General features: G+C 30.1%; 1 protein-coding gene across 1 annotated transcript in view; it reads right to left on the bottom strand.

The window, feature by feature from the left end:
• Positions 1 to 8,884, bottom strand: part of LOC113375568 (protein Star) — a 77,875-nt gene extending 68,991 nt beyond the window's left edge. The window contains exon 1 of the mRNA XM_026615500.1: positions 8,494 to 8,884. The gene's annotated coding sequence lies outside the window, so the exon portion shown is untranslated. The remainder of the gene's footprint in view (positions 1 to 8,493) is intronic.
• Positions 8,885 to 9,475: the final 591 nt, after the last annotated feature.

Raw genomic sequence — 9,475 nt, 5'->3', positions numbered from 1 at the left:
AACAAACTACGTCTATTTTTATACATACCAACCCTAACTATTGTCTCTAGTTTTTATTACCATTTCTGAATAGTGATGAATAGTGGAAATATATTGCTATCTAGGTATTAGGAAAACCCGATGGCACTACCGCTTGACATCAGGCTTCTCGAAGCGGGTATCAAAACCGGTACTTGTGAATGAAATTCCATAGCTTTAATCATTAGCCCACCGGCGAGCCAAAGTAACGTAATAAACCTTTTTTTTGAATGCCATATGATAAAAAAAAATTGTGTCTTTTTCGAATTTGTAAAAACAGAATGTATTTGTGTTTGTTAAAAGTGTTGTTCTACTATACTCGAAAAATACAAATATTACTATTCATTCTACAAATAAATTTTACACGTTTCATAAACTTTGATTCGCTTGCAAATGATTTTTAGTGTCCAGCATGTTTACTAACAGCAGGTAAATGTCGGGAATTAACTCAAATAGGTCACGCGGATAATTCCAATTACATATTTAAATTAGTTAATTTAAGGTATCACGATTTCGCAATGAAAGTATTAATAGTTGAAAATAAAACAGTAGAATGTGCTGACAGATAGTACCAAAAAAAAGATTATTTTAGGCAGAACGTGATTGACTATAATCAGTTTCGCGCCGTCTAAAAATAAATCACAATGAGGTACGGAATTGTCGCCTTTAATAGTATTTCTAATTATAGATTTAGGCATTTATAATGTATGGATTCAGTAGAAAGGCTCAGGTGTTTTCAATTTGCGAAAAAATAATAGAATTTATTTTAAGCTCTTTTATTTTCCTATAATACTCACGACGATTGGATGTTTCTGATTATGAGGTAGTTTTATTCGAACTGATTTTCGAACATGCGTAACGAAAGAGAAATAACATTCATTATACATGAGATAATTATTAATAATGAAGATTTTGATAATAAAGCACATAATACGATTGTATGATAAAAATTAAATTGCAGAATTCAATTTAGATTAGGTATTCTTTTATAATTATAATGTTTTTTTTTCATTGTAATTATTTAGTGAAACAGCTATATAAGCGTCTTTTTTCATTAAAAAAATCGTTATCCTTCTACTTCATAAAATATTAAATAACATCTTGATGTCAAATCAGAATTCATAAAAAAGTTCATAAATTATTCTAGAGTTCTAAATTCACATCGTTCAGGAATATTCGTGATATGAAAATAATGCGTCACGATTCAGTCAAAACAAATAATAAAAAATGCAGTAATATCTTATTCGCGTTTCGCAACAAACTCGACGATTTTTGCAAGAACTGTTTGTAAGACAAATATATTGACAAAGTCAGAATTTTGTGGAAAATCAATTTAGAGCAAATGTACATGTCTTAAATAAATACCTATATTACGTTTGACGCATGAAAGGAAAATAAAATGTGAATAAATAGTACGAATGTAGGTAGATACATATAAACGCTCTTGGGAATTCAATAAATAACAACGTGAGATTAGTTTTGCAGGTACTCGATGGGAAAAGGTCGCACTTAGGAAAAAATATAATGTAATCCAATTTTTATGAATGCTACATACTTAAACTACCACAATATTTAGGTAATAAATAGATTCTACTAAAATTATATACATGAAGCGCACAAGTATAACATTATACAGTATAAATTAGTTTTTAGATCAGAACAAAAGATATCTTGGTCCAATTCCTGTATTTTTCGTTCTGATATGACACATTTTAGTAAAAATGTCCAAATTTGTTTTAAGTATATGCTTAATATGTCGATGTGAAACAAAGTGTAAAAAATGTATGCAGAATAAAATAAACATTTAAAACAACAACGATTAATTTTAGAATTTTTTCGGAAAATTTTTCTAAATTAATGTCTGTTCTGCAAGTTTATATATACCGATAAAATTAAAGAACAGGTTAATAAAATAAAGTTGAACCTGTTTAAGTAGGATGTATACATATAAAGACATATAAAGTCTCAATGAAGAAGTGTTTTAAATAATGCTATCTGAAATTCATATTGATATAAAATATTTAATTTTCTAGTTACGTTTCCGTGTAGCAGATTTTGAGACAATAAACCTACTATCATAGATAAATATGTCAATTGTGGTAAATAGTTTCAAGTGTAAATCGGTTGGGTCGTTTTATCTGTAATAAATTATTAATTTTCTCTTTAGTCTTAACAATTTTGAAAATTTAAGATATAGTTGAGTTATCAAAATTCGTCGATTTTACATAAAATTGAATGAGCCGTTTTGTAATTAACAGACATAGGTTTTTATGCATGTTTTTTCAAAAAAAATAATCAATTAGATTTGAAGAATGGAATATTTATTTGAAAGATATCACTCGGAAACTGTGTTGATTAGTTTCTGTTGAAATTCGGCGAAGCCACCTCTAGGCAAACTATCTAATTATAAAAATTCAAAAAATTAAATATTCTTGTTGATCAACCAATTATAATCACGTAAAAAAACTTGGGCATCTCGTAGTTCAGTATTTATACATAAGTTGCAATTTGATATTCGCCTCGGGCAGACTGATGTCAAACAGTAGTGACACCAGTTTTTACTTGGAAATATAGATAACATTATGTTTTCATGTGAAAATAGCCCTTACCCGGCATTGCTGCCTCTAATAAAGTCACCAGTATTAAAGTTATTCTAATAATAAATTTATCAAGAAGAAATAGGCCAACGGTTGGGTTGCCTCTACAAAGCCACGATATAAAGAAATCATGACAACAAGCTTACAGGATTATTAAGTTCTGATTGCTGTTAACGAAAAAAAGTAGAATTTAACTATTTTATCTTGAAATGCCACTGACGCATTTATTATTTTATCCATTTTCCGCAAATCTCAATTTGACAATGCTGTTGAAATATTTTTTTGTTATACTTTTAATTACAATCTGTCATATAAGGACATTCAATAATTGTTTTGAGGATTATACGGCTTTTCAATGAATGGTAGCGCAGTAGTTATTGTCAAATACAATTGTACATACTTGAAGTATTTGCTGACATTTTATGATAGCATATGCAAAGGTAATTTTCTTGAGATCATATTAAGATCTACGACTTCAAGTGGAAATTTGACATCAAAGCTGCCTGATGTTCGACTAGGCAGTGGCTGGGGACGAACCAGTGAATCTGGGACTAGTTGGTGCTAGTCCACGTCCGAACTGATTACGCCATCATTGGGCCCAGTTGAAGTACATATGTTTCCCTTTTGAAAATGTTTTAAATACATGCATTACATGTATTAGTATACTACGTACAAACATTAGTTTATTATGTTACTTACTTAACTCGCTCTTCCGCGGGTCCGACCGTTGAATTCATCGCGGGAGGTTGTATTAATCGATACGAAAACAAAAAATAAGCACACGCAAAGTCATTCGGTTAATTCATCGGGGCATTCCACTTGATGTTTTGGCAATGTATATATACATACATATATGTATGTACTTGTTTTCAAGGTTCAATATCCTAACCCCCTTTACAAGAGCACGCACTCGAATACATTAGTCGTAAGGATTATGTACACGACACAATGGCCTAGCTGTTAAACAACGAAATATTCTATGTAATTATGGAACAAGGAAGTTGTATTCGGATGGATCACTTGTTAAACTAGAAGTGAATCTTTAATCCAATTGCTGGAATTTCTCGTTTAATAAACAAATTAAATGAAGTTTTTTTATGAGCAGCAATCAGTACTTAACCACTTCAGTACGGCATAGGTGCCGCGAAAAGTCGCTCGCAGCCGGCATGCAACGTCAACTCAACGCGACGCCCGGTTGTGTGAGGCATTCTGCGGCCGTAGAGTATACATGTCGCTCGTACCGAATTAATTAAGAGCCCTATAAGCTGTCGGACTGATATGACTGAATTCCAGTCAGTTCTACAGATGGCAACCCAAACAGTTGTCAGGACTATTTTCACTTTGAAACATATTCCTATCTATATTTCCAAGCGAAAACCGTTGTCACTACTGCTCCGAAATAGCGATCCTCATTCTAGTCACTTTCCTACGAGCGAGCCCGATTGAAGTTAAATTATCAATATAAATTTGATTTTTGTAAATTAAGAAATTTAAAAACATTGGAAAATTTTAAAAAAATCAATTAACATACGATATCATAAATTTATTGAAAGGTTTATCTTTTTGGGTAAATTTATTGAGAATTCTAATAGGTTGTCAAATATCCTTTTTGTATTATAAACCAAGAGCAAAAAAGCGGAAGGGAGATATTTGACAACCTAATACTTTGATATTGTAATTGTAAGTTTTTTTAGAAAAATTCTTAAGCCATGGTCTCATATTTCGCTCCCCAAAATTTCCATGTCAAGATATTGTTTTAGCAAAAACCAATGAGATAACTGGTTATAATTGACAAGTATACTAGTTACGAGAAAATGGCAGAATTTTGTGTATTGACGAGTATATTCGTCAAGCGTCTATACGCTTTATCATCGGGTCATTGGCTATTAAAATTACAATTTTTGAGAAAAACAAAATATATTTTATTTAAGAGTGGTGTAATTTCAAACTTAATGACATTAATTTTCGGTTTCGATAATATACAGCGGAAAGTGAAGTGAAGAAAACTTGTTTGGAAATCAATGCAACTTTATTATACATATTATATCATTTTATGTTATATATAATTATATTAATATTTGCCCACAAAAGAAAATTTTCAATTTGAGGAATACATTGAAAATCATTTTAAAACTATATAACATTTACAGTTTTCACTGAAAGTAGGACATGACAGATATTTGATCATTGTTTATGGCTGTGAGCTGAAGCAATTAATAATTTCTATAAAGCAATAATCGTTATTCTTTGAAGTTTCTCGAGCTTTAATTCTCTATTTATCAAGAAAATAGACTGTATCTGCTTGAATGCAGATGACGTGTGAATTATGATATCTTGACGTACTATTGAATTTGCAAAAATGCGAAATAATGTCAATTAATAGATATTAAAAATCATTTAAAGTCACTAAGAATATAATTTGAATATCAAGAAAAAAATACAAATTTTGAAGTTTCAGAATTGATCCTTAAAGCATAGGTTCCCAAACTTTTTGTATCGTTGAGTCCTTTAGCTTTGCCCTATTTAATCGGTATCGATTTTTCTTATAAATTTTAACTGTACTAAAATTTATTATTAAATATTTGAAGTAAAAATACGTGCTACTTTTTATTAATTAAATAAAAAAATAATAAAAAATCAAGTACAAGAAAAGGAAAGTTAATTAACATTTGACAACAATTTTGTAAGGTGTAATCTACATCTTCGTCTAACTACAAAAATATAAAATCATATGCATAAAAGCTCAATTATAAACTACTACTCATAATATAAAAACGACAATGACCGAACCAACTTCTTTTTTCAGATCATCATCGACTAATATTACGTTCAGCAAACGTGTACATTTAAATTGAAATTGTGCGAAAGGAATGATAGCCAGGCAGATGTTATATTTTATAATTAATAAACTCTGAATGTATAATTATTTACAAAGATCCTTGACTTTCTTCAATATCGATTATACAAAATGCGCTGAATATGTAATTAACATACGTCTCGGTAATATATTTACTATAGTTTAACAGGTTTTCCTGTCTAGTGATAAACACATATGAGAGCTAATTTCTATATGGCGTATATAAAAACTTAAATTCTATATAATAGTTTAGAAAAGCAAAAGTGAATTAATCCCCTGCAGTGCCAATAGAAAAAGAGATGTAGCAAAAAGCTATATAGACATTAACAGAGTTCTGCACGAATGTAAGTTTTTTTAATTTCTGGAACAGCAACCATAACTTAAATTGTCTATAAGGTTATGTGATGATAATTCTTCTACGTGGCATTCCAGGCAACTTAGAAAATTAACCTAATGTTTGGCCTATGTATATTTGATTTATTTTAATTATTAGGATGTCCCTAATACTGATGATATTTTTTTTAATTTGATGCATCAAGAGCTAGTTACACTTGTAAACATATTTTAGATTTATATTTTAAAGTCAGAACCGATATGATTACTATATGATATTATGCTACCCGTGGTGGGTATTAACCCTCGGGTCTTGGAGCTTCAAGACCAAAGAATTTAACACTGAGCCACACAGAAGCCTTACTTATTATTAAAATATTAAAATAATTACTAATAATTTGGAAGAACATTATGTTTAGATGCTGCAAAATCTACATTGTTCAGGTGGGTAAGAGGCTAGAGGCACAGGGCTTAAATCAGGGGTCCTGGGTTCGATCCCGCTTTGGGGAGCCTGATGTCAAGCAGTAGTGACATCCGGTTTTACTTCGAAATATAGATAGCAATATGTTTCAAAGTGAAAATAGTCTTCATCCGGCACTGCTGCGTTTATAAAATATTTGCCCTATTACAGAAATTGCAATAAGAAAATTTATCACACAGAGATAAGACAACTATTTTCGGTTGTCATCTGTAAAACCGACGTGTGTAGTATTAGGTCAAATTAGCTCAACAGCTTATAATTTATGATAGCTCTTAAAAAAAGATAACAATCAACTTTATAATTGCAATTATAAGAAAAAGGTGTGCAAAATATCATTTGATTTTGACGTGCCTTATCTTTGAAGTTCGGTGACATATTTTAATACTTTTTGCAATTTTTTTTTCTTTATTTAAACAGCGATCAGAACTTATGGGTTCTATGAGCAGTTGTGATTAATATCTTACAAACTACGTTTGTTTTATTACAGATGGCAACCCAAACAGTTGTCACATCTCTGTATGATAAATTTTTATTACAATCTCTGTAAAAGGGCAAGTATGGTGCAACAATGCCCATGGGGTGAGGGCTATTTTTACTTGGAAACATATTGCTATTTATTTTCCAAGTGAAAATCGTTGTCACTGTTGCCTGACAACAGGCTGCTCGAATTTTGCAAAATAAAACGTATAAAAAGATTAAAAAAAATATTTGACGTAGATTAAAATATAATGTCATGAATAAAAATCTATATACTTCATTCTTATTAATTAAAGTTGAATTCAGCGAATGTATACAAATAAATATATTATTCTTCAAAATTATTCAATTTTACGTATTAAATTAGCAGCATCATTTATTTGTGTTCGGTTTGTGTCAGGAAATCACTTTATTAATTTAATTCTGGTCGATTTTAATTTTATTCACGATTGTATTTATATAAATTTTTATAATCGTTCAAATTATACTGTTGTTTTGTGGTGCATGAATACACACTATTAAATTGCGTGTATTTTCCTGGAATTCGTTTAGCCAGACAGCAAATAACAGATGTTCTGTTATTAAAACTGTATGAGGGTAGCATTAAATAGGATTTAATTTAATGCCTACAAAGCATGTGAATAATTTTAGTTTATTGGAAAAATCAATTAATTGAAGCAAGATATATAATACATATAGTACAAATTTGTATACTTGTTTGCCTTCTGTGAACAATTTGATAAAATTTACTCGATTTATTGAATATGAATATACGACAAATATGTAAAAATTTAGATAAAAGAATTCATTGAAGATAAAAAGCAATATAATGAATTATAAGGCCGATATTTCTTATTTCAAAAGAATGAACTCCACTTTAAAGTATGATCAAGATAGAAGTATTCAGAGCATCTAGCCAATAGATTTAGCCAATACTTTTAAATTTATCATGAAATAAAAATCACTGGTTCTGAATTCGATATCCATCTCGACCAGCTTAATATCAAGCAGTAGTGATCAGATATGCACTTAAAATTATGCACCTCAAATATTATATGAAGTGAGAATAGTCTTTTGAGGCATTGCATATCAACATCAAAGTAATGAATATATAGGCAAATATATTCTACGTAAACTAATTGAATTCAGACTATTAATTCAACACATATTTTTGATCTATATCTTCAAGTGAAAACCAATATCACTACGGCATGATACAAAGTTTTCCGGAGCACAAGTTTGAACTATCACTTTGTTTACACAAGGTAGGGTGTTTAAACACTACGCATCAAGTATTATATATATATATATATATATATATATATAATTTTTAAATTAATGGAAATTAACATATGTAAAAATGTCATTTTAAAAAATAATACGTTAATTAGATATAACAATAGGATATGGTAAAATATTAATATACGTCATATGATTCAAAATTGGAGTGGTTTTGAGTATGAGTACAGGTCCTCTAAAGAATGCGAAAAAAGGTGAAATATACCTATACCCTTGAAAGAAGAGACGCATTCTTGACATTGAAAAAGTCGAACCAACAACTCAATACCAGACATTTTATGGCATGGACAATTTTGTTTGAACACAATAAGATTAAATGCGGGCCTACCATAAAATAACCTGAATTATTCCGATATAATAAAATATTGATAATAAATAACACAAAAATGATTAAAGTTTAATGAAATTGTAACCATTGTAAAATAACTTACCGTAAGATGCTTTAGTTATGAATAATCCATTGTACAGTTACCATACTACCGCAATATTAAATAAAAAATAATAATTTTCTATTTAATACGAACTGTTATTACACCGATTATATTTAAAAAGTCGTTCTTAATTACGTGAATGATTCTTTAAGCGATGTGAAGTCCATTCAACTCTAGATTTAAAATATTTAGAAGATATAATCAGGAAAAGCATGTAGTGCCTTAACCTTAAATCGCTTCCACACAAACATTAACCGTTCCACAGAAATACTGATCGTAGACCGAATTGAACGTTGGGAGCACTTGTACCCGATTCGAAATTAGTTTTGCAACAAAATCGGATTTTGTATTTGAAACCTTTATGTTATTTATTCGAATGAAATCGCACTAAAGCGTCTGCAGAGCACAGCGCTCGCCACGGCAGACATAATGGTACTGGTTCTGTGTTGGTCACAAAAAGAAGTTGTTAGCTTATGGTAGTTTGCCTGTAGTCGTGCGGTGAGTGCTTCGTGGTATGGGCTTAGGACTGTCTAACATCCGGCAAAACAGGTATGTAGTCTGATAAGAAAACAAATAAACATTTTAACATGTCTTAGCACACGTTAAACCCTTTCCGAAATAATGCAAAATTATATTATACCACCCGTTTCGCCGGCCAAAGCGTCCGTCTCTTCGGTGGTCGGTACTCCATGTTGCGCAATAAAAATCATTTTGCTTTTTGCATCCTCGTATAAATTCCCGAGATAATATTGCTCACTGATGCATTAAATTATGATTTAAACATGTATATACGTTGGTACACTAAATTATATTTTTAAATGGAAAATTTTTAATTCAAAGGCGAAAAAAATTTAATTAAATTTAAAAATATATAAAATAATAACCAAATAATTATTTTTTAGATCTCATCGTAGATGTAGATGGTACGAAGACTACGAAGTGTGACGCATGGCATCGTGCCTTATATTTCAAAAAACCTTTA

The sequence above is a fragment of the Ctenocephalides felis genome, unplaced genomic scaffold (assembly GCF_003426905.1).
Source record: "Ctenocephalides felis isolate EL2017-DRISC unplaced genomic scaffold, ASM342690v1 CF-g0.4_SCAFFOLD_01886, whole genome shotgun sequence".
NCBI classification, from domain to species: domain Eukaryota; kingdom Metazoa; phylum Arthropoda; class Insecta; order Siphonaptera; family Pulicidae; genus Ctenocephalides; species Ctenocephalides felis.
Note: the sequence above shows the minus strand (reverse complement) of the source record. Positions and strands in the feature narration are given on the sequence as shown.